Genomic DNA, 15,328 nt, shown 5'->3' with positions numbered 1-15,328 from the left:
AGGAGGAAGCAGTCTTAAACAGAAGCCCTGGGTACACCACCAACCTGTTCACGTGTCTAACCGTTTTTCCCCACTCGACGACACACCCGCCGGGGTCAAACTCTGTCCAGAATGTCCAGAAAATGAGCCATGTGTGGAGAGGAAATAAATGGCTGCACCCGTTAGAGACTCTTCTGTCGTTCTTGATGCCAAGGGCTGCTACACTCTGGTAATCTGTTGATTCTGTTCTAAGACATGTGAAGCTAGAGACACTTGCAACCATAGTCAATTGTCTTCCAGGGGCCAGAGCAGGCGACATTGAAGGAAATTTAAAACTGCTGGCTAAGGGTAAACGTAAATTCAGTAAGATCACAATTCACGTCGGCAGTAATGACACCCGGTTACGCCAATCGGAGGTCACTAAAATCAATATTGAATCGGTGTGCAACTTTGCCAAAACAATGGTGGACTCTGTAGTTTCCTCTGGTCCCCTCCCCAATCAGACCAGGAGCAGTGTTGGGTAAGTTACTTTAAATTAGTAACTTAGTTACATTACTAGTTACTTCTCTCAAAAGTAACTCAGTTACTTCAAGTTACTCGTTACTTTCAAAGTAACTAGTTACTAGGGAAAGTAACTTTGGTTTTACTCAGAATTCTCTTCTTAATGTGTTTCTTCCATAACTTTGCCAGTCTTCTAGCTTGCTTACTTGCCACAGTGCACTGTGCCACCTACCAATAGAAAGGAAAAGATAATGTGCATATTTCCACGAGAGAAATCCCACGCCTGGACCGTCATTGACTGCTGCCATGATTCTAGCCTACGTCACAGCGTCATGTGCACCTTTTACATCCAACACAAAAACTGCAGTCGTGGTGCTTTCGATTGTACTCAGAACTCGGAAATTCTGTCTTCTGAATAGGAAGATGTAGGTAACACCAGACTGCAGATGAGCTGCATACAGGGCTGGACTGGGACAGAAAATCGTACCGGGCATTTTGACTAGAGCATGATTTGAACCTGGCCCTTCTGGTACTCAAGGCAGGTTCTCATGTCACTGCGCCAATCTCTTTCTCATTTTGACTAGAGACTGGCCCACCATTATAGGAAAAATCATAAAGCCTTTGAATGAAAACAAACACTGTTGTGACAGTGATGTTCACTGTTTTGATGGTATATATGCATCAATCTATCAATCGTTTGTTGTAAGATTCAGATAATTATTTTTTAAAAGCTAGACATTTTAAATGAGAATAAGAAAGAAAAGTATTTCTTTGTGCCCCCCTTTCCCTGTTAATGCCCTACATGCCCCCCTGGCAACACTTTGCTAGATCCGCACCTGCACAGTTACCAGCTGTCAGCTACCTAAAAAAGGATCCAGGTGATATTTGTCTCTCAGAAACAGTTCATAACTTCAACTCATTCATGTCACCTAAAAGGTAAACCTGTTTCTCCATCACCTGTTCAGCTCTGATGATCCAGTAAGGACATCTCCTGGTTTCATCTTCATGTTTCCCTCTCACCAGATAACCAAACCGACATCGTGACCAGCAGCTTTTTTGCAGCTGTGGCTCCAGCAAACATCAGCTGATACTAGAAATTAATATTAAATAAATTCTAACAACAGCTGATCAAGCTTAAAAGTGCTGCTGTTGTTTAGCGCGACATCCGCTGGTTTCCTCTTTCAGCGCAAAGTGAGCGATAAACAAACAAGAGAGAAAAGACGATCAGCTGATCATTGATCAGTTTTCATGATTGAAGTAGAAACAGGAGAGGGAGGGGGGAGAATGAAAGAAGAAGAGGCAGCTGTGCAGCAAAGACACAGAATAACTCCAGCTTTGTGTATTTTGTTGTACAGTTATTTTATTTTCAACTTTAATTTATATATTTTATCTTATTCTTCCCAGTTAAATTTACCCTTCATTCTAATTTGTGTTGTACAGTTATTTCATTTTTAACCTTAATTTATATTTTATTCCTTCCTAGTTAAATTTACCCTTTTTAATTTTTCATATTTATTTCCTATCTTATTCATAGCCTTTTCCTTTTTTGTTTTCTTTAGGTCACGAGCAGTTGTCCAAGCATTTCACTACATATCGTACTGTGTATGACTGTGTACGTGACAAATAAAAATTTGAATTTGAATTTGTGTCTTTTTCATTGTAGCTGAATTACGGGACAAACTGTTCCTTTTCACCTCGATAAGAAACGCGTAATATTTTCTCTGAATACCAGACGGGACGGTTTGCAACTCTAATATCTTATGAACAAAATAAAGTTCAACATCATTAACTTCATAACACCCACCCAGCTGTATAGAAACTCCGTCATGCTAGCTACCACGCAGTACGGAAAAAGTCAGAATAACGAAAATAAACTCCACCTAAACTTGGTTCATATCTGACCCAGAAAGACTGCAGGTCATAACTTCTTACCTGAAGTTCAGTTCACACTTGGACCGGCGGCCGCCTCGGGTCTCTTTTCCTTCTGCGTCCCTTTTCCCTCCTCCACCTGCTGCCTCCACCACTTGCTAATGTTACAGAATCTGTGGAAGCTCCGCGATAGCCACCACACGAAGTAACGAGTAACGAGCCTATCTAAATCCCAGTAACGACTAACGCGTTCCTGGTTTTGGCATAATAACTAGTTACCGTGCTCGTTACCACAATAATAACGTAGTTACTGTAACGCGTTACTTAATAACGCGTTAGTCCCAACACTGACCAGGAGTGACATGTTTAGCCGCATGTTCTCCTTAAATTGCTGGCTGTCTGAGTGGTGTCCCAGAAACGATGTGGGCTTCATAGATAATTGGCAAACCTTCTGGAGGAAACCTGGTCTTGTTAGGAGAGACGGCATCCATCCCACTTTGGATGGAGCAGCTCTCATTTTTTGAAATATGGACAAATGTATTAAACCCCCCAAAATATGACTATCCAGAGTTGGGACCAGGAAGCAGAGTTGCAGTCTTACACGCCTCTCTGCAGCTTCTCTCCTCCTGCTACCCCCCCAAAAACCCATCTCCACAGAGACTGTGTCAGCTCCCAAACAGACAAAAAACAAGCTAAAAACCAGCAACAAACAACTTAAACATAAAAACTTACAAAGAAAGAACAATACAGTATCCACATCTGAACCAAAGAGTAAAACAGTGAAATGTGGATTATTAAATATTAGGTCTCTCTCCTCCAAGTCTCTGTTAGTACATGACTTAATAATTGATCAACAAATTGATTTACTCTGCCTTACAGAAACCTGGTTGCAGCAGGATGATTATGTTAGTTTAAATGAATCAACACCCCCGAGTCATTCTAACTACCAGAAACCTCGAAGCACAGGCCGAGGGGGCGGTGTGGCAGCAATTTTTCACACCAGCCTATTAATTAATGAAAGACCAAGACAGACTTTTAATTCATTTGAAAGCCTGATGCTTAGCCTCGTCCACCCCAGCTGTAAAACTCAGAAACCAGTCTTACTTGTTATCATCTATCGTCCACCTGGGCCTTACACAGAGTTTCTGTCTGATTTCTCAGACTTCATATCTAATTTAGTTCTGAGCTCAGATAAAATCATTATTGTGGGTGATTTTAACATCCATGTAGATGCTAAAAATGACAGCCTCAACATGGCATTTAGTCTGTTATTAAACTCAATTGGTTTCTCTCAAAATGTAAAAGAACCCACCCACCACTTTAGTCACACTCTAGATCTTGTTTTAACATATGGCATAGAAACTGAACATTTAACAGTGTTTCCTGAAAACCCTCTCCTGTCTGATCATTTCCTGATAACATTTACATTTACAATAATTGATTACACAGCAGTGGAGAGTAGACTTTATCAAAGTAGATGTCTTTCTGAAAGCGCTGTAACTAAGTTTAAGAATATAATCCACCCACTGTTATCATCTTCAATGCCCTGTACCAACATAGAGCAGAGCAGCTATCTGAACGCTACCCCAACAGAGGTCGATTATCTTGTTAATAATTTCACCTCCTCACTACGTACGACTCTGGATACTGTAGCTCCTGTGAAAACTAAGGTCTCTAATCAGAAGTACCTGACTCCGTGGTATAATTCTCAAACACGTAGCCTAAAGCAGATGACTCGTAAGCTGGAGAGGAAATGGCGTGTCACAAATTTAGAGGATCATCATTTAGCCTGGAGAAATAGTTTGCTGCTTTATAAGAAAGCCCTCCGCAAAGCCAGAACATCTTACTATTCATCACTGATTGAAGAAAATAAGAACAACCCCAGGTTTCTCTTCAGCTCTGTAGCCAGGCTGACAAAAAGTCAGAGCTCTGTTGAGCCAACCATCCCTTTAACATTAACTAGTAATGACTCAAAGAAGTCCTGCCATTAATTAATGCTTCAATCTTAAATATGATCAACCTATCTCTAATAATCGGCTATGTGCCACAGGTCTTCAAGCTGGCTGTAGTTAAACCTTTACTTATAAAGCCATCTCTAGACCCAGCTGTCTTAGCTAATTATAGGCCAATCTAGTGATGGAAATTCAATTCTTTTTACTGAATCGAGTTTGAATGAGTCACTCACCAAAGTTTTTTTTGTGTCATGGTTCGGCTGTGTGCAGGCAGGAATGGACCCAAACGCAAACTCACGGGAAACAGGACTGAACTCAAAATACAGCTTTATTACTGACAGATGTTAAAGGCGACACAAAATAATAAGAAACAAAACTGTCAGATGCAAAAGGAACTGGCTCACGAGGAAACACACGGAGGGGCACACAGTCATGAGGGAGAACACGACACAGAACTGAGGGAGACGTGGAAATAAATACACAGAGGGTTAACGAGGGAAGTGGGAGCACACAGGGAACATAGCTGACACAGATAATCGTAACAAGACAGGGTAGGAGCAAACAACATGATGCATACTGACGGGAGACTGTCAAAGTAAAACAGGAAGTACACAGAGGCGCAGACAGGAGGGGAGGAGAGAACACGGGTAGAGTAGGGATGGGTATCGTTTAGGTTTTATCCGATACCGGTGCCAAAACGGTACTTTTGAAACGGTGCCGGTGCTTAAACGGTGCTCGAACCGGTGCTTAAAGAATAAAGAACACAAACTTCGTCCAAAAACCTCTTGTGTTTTTATTTTTCCCAGTAATTTTTTTTAAGCAAAATTATAACAAAGTTAGCCCTTTCTGTCAATAAAACATAACGTCTTTGGTTGGAACCAGTGCATAAACAATTGAAAACAAACTTTGTCATGAAACCTGTGATGTTTGTACTTGAAGCGTGCAGACCCTGAATTGGGACACAGTTGCGCAACATCTCTAAAATTGGAAATATCCTGTCTGAGAGTGACGCTGAAAAACTAGTTCATGCATTTATTACTTCCAGGCTGGACGACTGCAATTCATTATCAGGAAGTCCTAAAAACTAGAGATGGCACGATACCACTTTTTTATATTGCCGATACCAATATGAATCCGATATAGTGTTTTTTAATCAACAAAACTGTTTTTTTAAATATCTTGCTGCATTTTGTATAAGTTCATACTCAAGTTTAAAACAACAACTACACTAAAGCTATTCTGTTATACCTGTATGCAAAAAAAAATATTTCATAGTTCAGCAATACTGATCAATCTAATAAACTTAAACCTGCACCATCCTCCCTATTCTGGTATTTTAAAGAGTACTTAGCATAAATATTAAGCAACCTAACTAATAGGGTTCCAACTCCCAGCAACAACAAAAATAAATAAATAAAAAATAGGGAACCACCCCTCACACTCCACCTCGTGATGCTTAATCGACGTAATCAACCTTAATTTGATGCAGTGTGAAAAAAAATGCACAGAAATCAATTATTTTTCAAGAAATATTAAATAGATTCAATATCTTTCTTCAACAAAATTGCAGACTGCACAGATGGTACCTTCCCAAAGGAAAAAGTACTATAGCTTACTAGGGTATATTAGACTTAACAGTTACTATATACAGTAATGGACTTCTATTCATTTTGCATCAAATTAAAACTTTGGGTGTCAGATAATTATTTATTAAAAGCTAGACATTTTAAATGAGAATAAGAAAGAAAAGTATGTCTTTGTGCCCCCTTTTCTCTGTTAATGCCCTATCGGCTCCCCTGGCTAAACTTTGCTAGATCCGCCCCTGCACAGTTACCAGCGTCAGCTACGTAGAAAAAGATCCTCGAGTAGAAACTAATATTAAATACATTCTAACAACAGCTGATCAAGCTTAAACGTCCTGCTGTTGTTCAGCCGCTGGTTTCCTCTTTCTGGTGCAAAGTGGGCCAAAAGCAAACTAGAGACACGGACTCGCGACAGAAAAGCCGATCAGCTGATCGTTAAGCAGTTTCATGATTGAAGTAGCAGCAAGAAGAGGCAGTCGTTTGTTAAGCTTAACGCAGGAATGCTTTACAAACATTCAGAGATGGACTTACACACTTGCTTTACTTCTCTCGGGGATAACTTTGTCGGAGATGAAATGCCGGGTTGCTAGCGAAGCTCCAAATGCTATCCAGACCACCGACAGGTCCCGCATGCCACAGCCGCTCTATCACGTGATGCCTACTGCTCCGACGTGCTAACGTTCTGAGGTGAGTTACGGCGTGTTGCAAGTTTTGTGAGGTGCTTTCGTGATATTTAATGGATCGGATTACATTTTTTATTTTTCTCCGATATCCGATCCAGTAATTTAGGTCAGTATCGGACCGATACCGATACGTAATATCGGATCGGTCCATCTCTACTAAAAACTCCCTCAAAACCTTTCAGTTAATCCAAAATGCTGCAGTCCTGACAGGGACTAGAAAGAGAGAGCAGATTTCTCCTGTATTGGCTTCCCTTCATTGGCTTCCTGTTAAATCCAGAGTTGAATTCAAAATCCTGCTCCTCACATACAAGGTCTTAAATAATCAGGCCCCATCTTATCTTAATGACCTTATAGTACCATATCACCCTATTAGAGCACTTCGCTCTCACACTGCACGCTTACTTGTTTTTCCTAGAGTATTTAAAAGTACAATGGGAGGCAGAGCCTTCAGTTCTGTCGGAGGTTTCTTCCCACTGTCGCCAAAGTGCTTGCTCATAGGGGGTCATATGATTGTTGTGTTTTTCTCTGTATCTATGAAGGTGACTTTTGTTGTGATTTGGCGCTATATAAAAAAAATTGAATTGAATTACTGAAGTACAGATAGTTTTACAGCATAGTTTTACAGAAAGAGGAAAGAGAAGGCGCATTTCCATCGAGAGGAGCAGAGTTTGCAACAGCATGTTCATCATGAAGTCTGCAACCTGCACAGAAATATTACATCTGTTTTTTAATAGTTATTCAACCTTATTTTAATTACCTGCTGTCTGTTAGAATTTTTAGAGTTAACTTAACTAAAATTAAATTAGGTTAACATATGATTTATGTGATTTTGTTTGCTTGGTTTTTTGGGGGTGTTTCGGTCATGTTATGTTTAACTGTCAAAGGATTGTTAGAAACTATAAAAAACATCGTGCAGACTTCTGGAGGTTAGAAGAAAACCAATACTGCTCATGAATGAGACTAAAGGCAGGAAGGTGTCCTCTAAAACTAAACATGTTAATAGGACCTCCCTATTTATATCATAGTTTATGACATAGCACGTGTATTTCAGTAATAGCCTGCTGATTTCACCGGGCTTAGCTTAGCCACGTTTCTTAAATGATGAAAACAAGACCGAACCAGAGATTTCACATGCCCATCCAATGTGAGACTCGAGTCAAAGGTGACACCTAAATTCCTGATAGAGGATTTAACATAGAGTGAGAGAGGACCAAGGGCTTTCACTATCTGCGATAGAAACCTATCAGGGGCGCATACGAGGACTTCGGTTTTCCCCTCGTTGAGTTGGAGGAAATTTGCAGCCATCCAATCATTCAGACGCTGAAGCTTAGATAAATCCTCGGGCATAAAAGAAACGTACAACTGAATATCATCAGCATAACAATGATAAGAAATGTCCTCAAAAGAGCCCATTATATGCTGGAGGGGGAGAAGATAAATTAAAAACAATAAAGGCCCCAAAACTGACCCTTGAGGGACACCATAGGTAAGGGAGGTAGAGGATGACCTAAAATCGGAGACTGCCACAGAAAAGGATCGGTGATGTAGATAAGAGGAGAACCACTCTAATGCAGTTCCAGATACACCAACACAATTTTTCAGCCTTTCAATGAGGATGTGATGGTCAACTGTGTCGAAAGCTGATGTGAGGTCCAACATGAGTAGAACAGAGCATTTTCCTGCATCATTATTCATCAAGATATCACTTGAGACCCTAAGAAGAGCTGTCTCCGTGGAGTGAGATTGACGAAAACCGGACTGAAACTTATCGTAAATGCCGTGTTTGTCCAGAGCTGCCATAAGCTGCTTAGCTACAACCTTTTCTAGAAACTTAGCGATTAACGGTAACTTAGAGATAGGTCTGTAGCTGCTCCAAAGAGAGGGGTCAAGCTGAGGTTGTTTTAAAAGTGGGAGAATAGCAGCGTTTTTAACATAAACCGGAACTATACCAGATGCCAGTGAAGAGTTGATTAAAGTGAGCACACATGGGCCAATAGACTGGAAGACATTTTTGAATAATGATGCAGGTACAATGTCAAGTGAACAGGAGGATGCTTTCACTGAATTCACTAATTTCACTAGCTCAGGTAGTGAAACCGGAGAGAAAGTATCCAAGATAGCGGGTCAACATGGGGTAGAGATTGAGATAACAGGTGAGTGTGTAAAACTCATTCTCACGTTATGAATTTTTGCAAGCAGAAAAGAGAGAAAATTTTCACAGTCCTCATTAGAAAAAATAGGGGCCGCAGGCAGAGCAGAAGTGACAATGTCACTAATGGTGTTGAAAAGCACCTTAGGATTGCCTCTGCTCTTTGTAACCAAGTGTGAGAAATGGGCAGCCCTCGCATCTCTGATCGCATTATTAAAAGAAGCTAAAAGGTCCTTAAGATAGAGGAGGTGAACATTTAGATGAGTTTTCCTCCACCTGCGCTCCGATTTACAACAATCACATTTTAGACAACAAATACTGTCATTTAGCCAAGGAGGAGATTTAGAGGCAGAAACACTTCTTGTCTTAACCGGACAAATTTCATCTAAAACAGAAAGGCAATAATTATTAAAAAGACTGGTTGAGAAATCAACACCATTTTGAGGAGATAGCTGTAAGTTAAAAGCATCCACAAATTTCTCCACTGTGGAGGAGTTTAAGATGCGAGAGCTAACCATCCGTCTGACGGGGGACAAAGGCTCATTAAAAGACAAGTTAAAAACAATAACATAGTGATCAGAAATAAAAATGTCCTCAGAGCGAATAAAATCAATATTTAAACCCAAAGTAAAAACAAGGTCCAGTGTGTGACCTTTGCTGTGTGTAGGACACATGCTGAGTCAAATGAAAAGAATCCATAATGTTCATAAAGTCTCTGGCGAATAGGTCGGAGTCATCATCAACGTGAATGTTAAAGTCCCCAACTATAGGCACTCTAGACAGCCTCATAGTAGCGGATAAGAAGTCGCTGAGCTCCGATAAAAATAACCTCTTATATCCAGGTGGACGATACACCACAGCACAGTAGAAAGGGTCCTTGTTACCAATTTTAAGCAGCTGCAGCTCAAACGAACGAAAAAGTCCAGTTTTCAAGGCGCAGCAGGAGAAACGGTCCTGGAAAGCCACGGCAAGCCCACCACCCCGACCAGGCAACCGAAGCTGGGTAATAAAAGTATAGCCATCTGGGCAGAGTTCAATAAGTGACGAGTAGTCTACATCCCGCTGCCAGGTCTCAGTCAGGAATAAAAAATCGAGTTTTTTAGATAATATAAAATCATTCAACAAGAATGATTTATTAGAGAGAGATCGAGTGTTAAAATGCGCCATATTCAGTGAGCTAGAAGCCTCGTCATTATTTGCAGAGGCTCGAGTTAAGGGACGTAAATACACAGGGTTTGAGCCGTCACGCTCGTAGAATCCACTCACCAAGGGAGGAAAAAGCCAGCCCGCAGAAGAGTCTGGATAAACCCTCCTGAGGTGGCACGGTCTCAAAGAGCCGGGCCCAGCGTATCCAAACAGGGCCGTGGAAAACAAGTCGCCCTCCATGGAGCTTTTCTGGACACAGGAGACAACGCACGCTCGACGTCGCTTACCAGCCAAACCACGCCGCCAGTACATCCTGAGCTTTACCTGAATACCTCCTCTTCTCCTTCTCCCTCTCCTTCTCCGTGGTCTAGAGGGACCACTGAAATCGCCTGACGAGGATCCAGCTAATGGAGGAGGGTGGACAATGCCAGAGGACGACAAGACATTGTGTGGCATCATAGAGGATCGGATGGATAGCAAAGCCAGGCGATCATACACCAGGGCCGCAAATACATCATTAAAACTGAGTGAGAACAGTAGAGCAGAAAAAAACAACACAACAGTAGTAGAGCGCGACAAACTACAACCGGCAAAGGCAGAGCCAAACACAGGCGCCATCATACCAGAAGTAATAATGGATTGGATTTATATAGCGCTTTTCTAGGCACCCAAAGCACTTTACAATACCACTATTCATTCACACACTGGTGGAGGCAGCTACAGTTGTAGCCACAGCTGGGGCAGACTGACAGAAGCGAAGCTGCCATATCGCGCCATCGGCCCCTCTGGCCAACACCAGTAGGCAAGTAGGGTGAAGTGTCTTGCCCAAGGACACAACGACCAGGACAGAGAGCCCAGGGATCGAACCGGCGACCTTCCAGTTACAGATGCAATTCCCAACCCCCTGAGCCACGGTCGCCCTGTGTGTAATCGAAGTATGTGTAACATCATCACCGATGCCAGGTTCTCTCTCCATCCCTCATTCGCAAATGCAGCAGCTTGCTTCCGGCACCGAAATGCCAGTTTCGCGGCCATATTTCCTGCCTTTGCAAGCAAAGGTGAACCTTAAGTAGCACTTTTTTGTATGCCACACAAAAATGATCACAGATCAATCTTGCCACCCCTCTGAAAATTTCCTGGCTCCTCTGCTGCTAAATTCTCTGCATTTTCTGGTTGAGAAGGGCCTAATATTAGATGACCTGTTTGTGACTTATCCATCGACAATGGATATTGTGTCAGGGGTACCTGAAGAAACTAATTGAAAAGGTTTTGGAAAATTTGCCGACAGGTTTAAAACTGTTCGTATGGGTTGCAAAGATGCTAGACTGCAGGACGTCCAATCTCTGTGGAGACAGGCCTTTATCTACCTGAATAACCCTTCTGGAACTTTGGAGGTGTCATTTTATGTATCAGAATACATTTTACAGAGTTTATATGAGTTCTGGTAACATAAAGTGCTTTGAGTGTGGTGATGTTCAGCATATACGCTCATCATGCCCACACAGTGAGAAGGCAGCGGAGAGTAGCTCCGACATGCAGCAGCTGACAGGTAACGCTGTCAGTGACAACCTACCTGTAGGCTCGGGACCTACAGGCTGTGGCAGCCAATACTGAAAACGGTAACTTTGAATGTAATGTAAATGACATTGATAAGCAGGATCTAGAAAACCATGGGAATGAAAACAACAGGAAGAAGGAAGTGATGCTGCTGAAGGTGAGGCAACAGGCCCAGCTCCAGTGACACAAAGCGAAAATAAGTGCGAACAGGAACAGGTATGTATAAGTACGTAAGTATGACGACAAACTGTCTCAGTTTTCAGATACTTTGTCACAGGAAGATGAACAGTATTACTCAGTAAAAGAGATCAGTGAATTTCTGATACCTTTGGTAGACTCAGTGTTGAAATAATGTACTTGTTTCCTGATGTAGACCAGTTTATAAATTCAGTATTAATAATCAGTGCGGGGGGGGGGCGGGGATTCTGACCCGCGTGTATTTGCATATATTATAATGCTGACGAATGACTGGAGAAAACGCTGACCACGCGGCTGCGGTCACGGACAAACTTGCATTCGGGAATGGCAGATGCTGAGAGGTCCAGCGTTTACATTACCGACTGTTTCAAAGTGACAGCCTGAGGTGTTCTTCAGTAAATTGGACTACCGGACAGGAGGACCTGAGGCCTGAGTCAACCAGCACCACCTCTGGCCAAGTGCCACAGCCTACAGCCAGATCAACCTGTGACACACATCTGCAGCACGTTTGATTTCGTTTCATGCACATTTGTACCTTTCAATTGTGTCTGTTTGTGCGTCATGCAAATAAACCTTTGAAATTAATGAAATGATATCATATATTCCTTATTGGCCTACATTTGTACAAAATTCCAAATTATATACACAAAGTCATAGAAATCACCACTCCAATTGGTCATCATGATTTTGATATTCTCTTTTCCCATAACAATGAAATACGCCTTGGACAAATATGACACGTCAATATTTCATTAGTGTTGTCACATCACATCCTGTAAGCATCGTCTGTCTGTGTCTTTTCCCTGGAAATTAATATTTCCAGCCAATATAGGCAATTCATCAACATGGCTGGGGAGTTGGTAGTTATATACAGTCTGTATAAGTGTGGTTAATCTAATGAACATTTGTAAGGAGACGGCAGTTACTGTGAATTCACAGCAGTTACACAGTGATTAGTAATAAACAGCCAGTGAGAGTGAGTGGATTTAAGAAAGTCAGTGACTCAGGTGTGTCGCTTGGTTTGTCATCTGTTTGTGAGACTGTAGGAGACGTAGAAATCTTTTGTTTTAAATCTTAGTTAGGAAGATTCCTGTTTGAAAACAAGCACGTTTTGTGAGAAATGCAAGAAGTACATCTGCAGAAAGCACACCGTTACATTCTGTCCATCATGTGGACAAAATTGAAAATGTTGAGCATTGAAAAACTGAGAACGTTGGGCAAGTTCAAAATACGTGTTTGTAAGAATGAAAAACCAAATTGTTCCTAAAATAGTTATGGAAAGTCTAACTGTTGTATGTCTGTGTTCTACATGTTTATCTGATGGGAAATAAAGTTGCTATTGTTTTATTGCAGTTTCTTGATAATTCTGAGTGGATTTACACAGTACGGGTCAAATGACCCGCAACAACATCAATGTCATGTTTTTGTTCTTCAACATAATACAAGGGTTCATTTCCAAAACTTGCTTATGATCTTCAATTTGTAGCAGATCCACTATCACACAGCAGCTGGAGCAGTCTCCAATGGAGGTCAGTCCACTGCTGCCACCTGTGGCCAAGTACCACAGCCTACTGACACATCTGCACCTGCTGCTATGATCACAGTGAGTAGAGGCTGAGTGGCTGCACTTACCCCTGGTACATCCAAATCTACCCACAAACATGTTGAAAGATGCAATGGCAGCAATGTGGATTGTCAACACTAAAAACAATCAGTAAGCAAAGACAACAGGGATCACTTTTTTCTGTTTATTTAGCACCCACAACATTTGTAGTCGCCTTCTGCACAGGGAAAGTCCACACACACTGTGTGGTACCACTTTCCACAGAAGGTGCATTCAATCTGCAAGATTGAATGAGATTGTCAGAGTCATTGTCTGACTGTTTATTACTAATCACCTGCTGTACATTCACAGTAACTGCCATCTCCTTACAAATGTTTATTAGATTGACCACACTTATGCAGACTGTATATAACAACCAACTCTAACATGTTTGTTTGCAGAGTAAAGACACAGACAGACTACGCTAACGACATGTGATGTTACAAAACTAGTGAAATATTAGTGTCATTTCATTCTTTCCAAAGGTTTATTTGCATGACGCACAAACAGACACAATTGAAAGGTACAAATGTGCATGACACGAATTCAAACGTGGTGCAGATGTGTGTCACAGGCTGATCTGGCTGTAGGCTGTGGCACTTGGCCAGAGGTGGCGTTGGTTGACTCGAGTCCATGTTAGTGCACAAAGTAAACTGCTCGCTTTAGTTGTGAAGCAAAAACGCTGAAACCGGAGAAATAAACCGTGCGAGGGAAACTATAACGACGACTAGAGTCTCCCGATCGTTTACTCTTGCTGTCCTGTGAACAACATCGGCATGGTGTTACTTGTTTGCTGTTTTCGCGATCGCGTCGCGCATGAGGATATCACCAGGTAAACTCGCCACATTTTTAAACATTTTGTTGTTCGACAGCATCACGACTGACGGAGTGTGTTTGAGACAACCTCACAAGTGTCACAGGTGACACATTTGGCGTTTTTTTGCTGGTTTGTCGGTAGCAGCTCCTGGAACGCAAGACTACCACACATCTGTTCGACCAACACCAGTTGATCTAAACGCCAGTAGATCTGGAACACCGGGTCCTCAGGAGGATGAGCCCATGAATTTGGACACGACCATTAAGTTAAATGTGTTTGTAAGCTCATCCGTAATTTAGGTCCCAGCTAAGATGAGCACTCGGCTGTCGGGGAAACTTGTTTTGTAAAGGTCGTTTAGCTAACCTGAATGAATTTACCCTGACTAAAGAAATCAAGAGAAACGCACCGGGCTGCTCAGTGACTAACCACGGTACTTTTATTATGAGTATTATACTGTAAGAGCAACAGGCTGGACTCTGCTTCTGCTCCTGTGCAGAGCTGATTATTAAATATGTGCAAACAGCAGCATGTTTTCTGTCGCTTTCCACATGTGGAAGGACATTACCGCCAACTTTTAAAAAGCTGGCACTTCAGTAACCCCTCATTAGTCAATAGCTACGGATTAAATAGCAAAGCCCGATACTTATGTACTGAAACCAACTACTTCCGCTTGGCAGCTTAAGTTAAAATGTTAATTTTTTCCTCTGATTATTTTTTTTAGCATTTTTTTTTTTACTGAGTTTGTTACAAATATTCAGGTTAAAAAACTGTCCGAATTATTTTTGAGTTATGTTCACAAAGTCACATGTGCAGTACTCTGTACAGCTTGCATCCTTTAGGACAAATAATTTGAAACATTAATATTTCTTGTTCAATACTGAGCTGATAACACCTCTGTATGTTGTGACCAGGATGCAGCAGCAGACTGAACCTCGACTGAAACCTGCTCCATCATCTCATCTTTGCAGATGTCCATTTATAAAGCATCAACAACTCAAAGGTAAACATGATATTAGAAAATGTGTTAGTATATAAGACAGGGGTGGGCAATTCCAGGCCCCAAGAGCCGGTGTCCCTGCCGGTTTTAGATGTGTCCTTGAACCAACACAGCTGATTTAAATGGCTAAATTAGCTCCTCAACATGTCCTGAAGTTCTCCAGAGACCTGGTAATGAACTAATCATGTGATTCAGGTGTGTTGACCCAAGGTGAGATCTAAAACCTGCAAGACACCAGCCCTCGAGGCCTGGAATTGCCCACCCCTGATATAAGGCCTTTAAAACAAATAAAAA

The sequence above is a fragment of the Copadichromis virginalis genome, linkage group LG5 (assembly GCF_057382275.1).
Source record: "Copadichromis virginalis isolate Kocher_CV1m ecotype Utaka linkage group LG5, C_Virginalis_male_GT1.1, whole genome shotgun sequence".
Taxonomy (NCBI): domain Eukaryota; kingdom Metazoa; phylum Chordata; class Actinopteri; order Cichliformes; family Cichlidae; genus Copadichromis; species Copadichromis virginalis.
The sequence above is the reverse complement of the archived record's forward strand: the minus strand, read 5'-3'. Positions refer to the sequence as shown.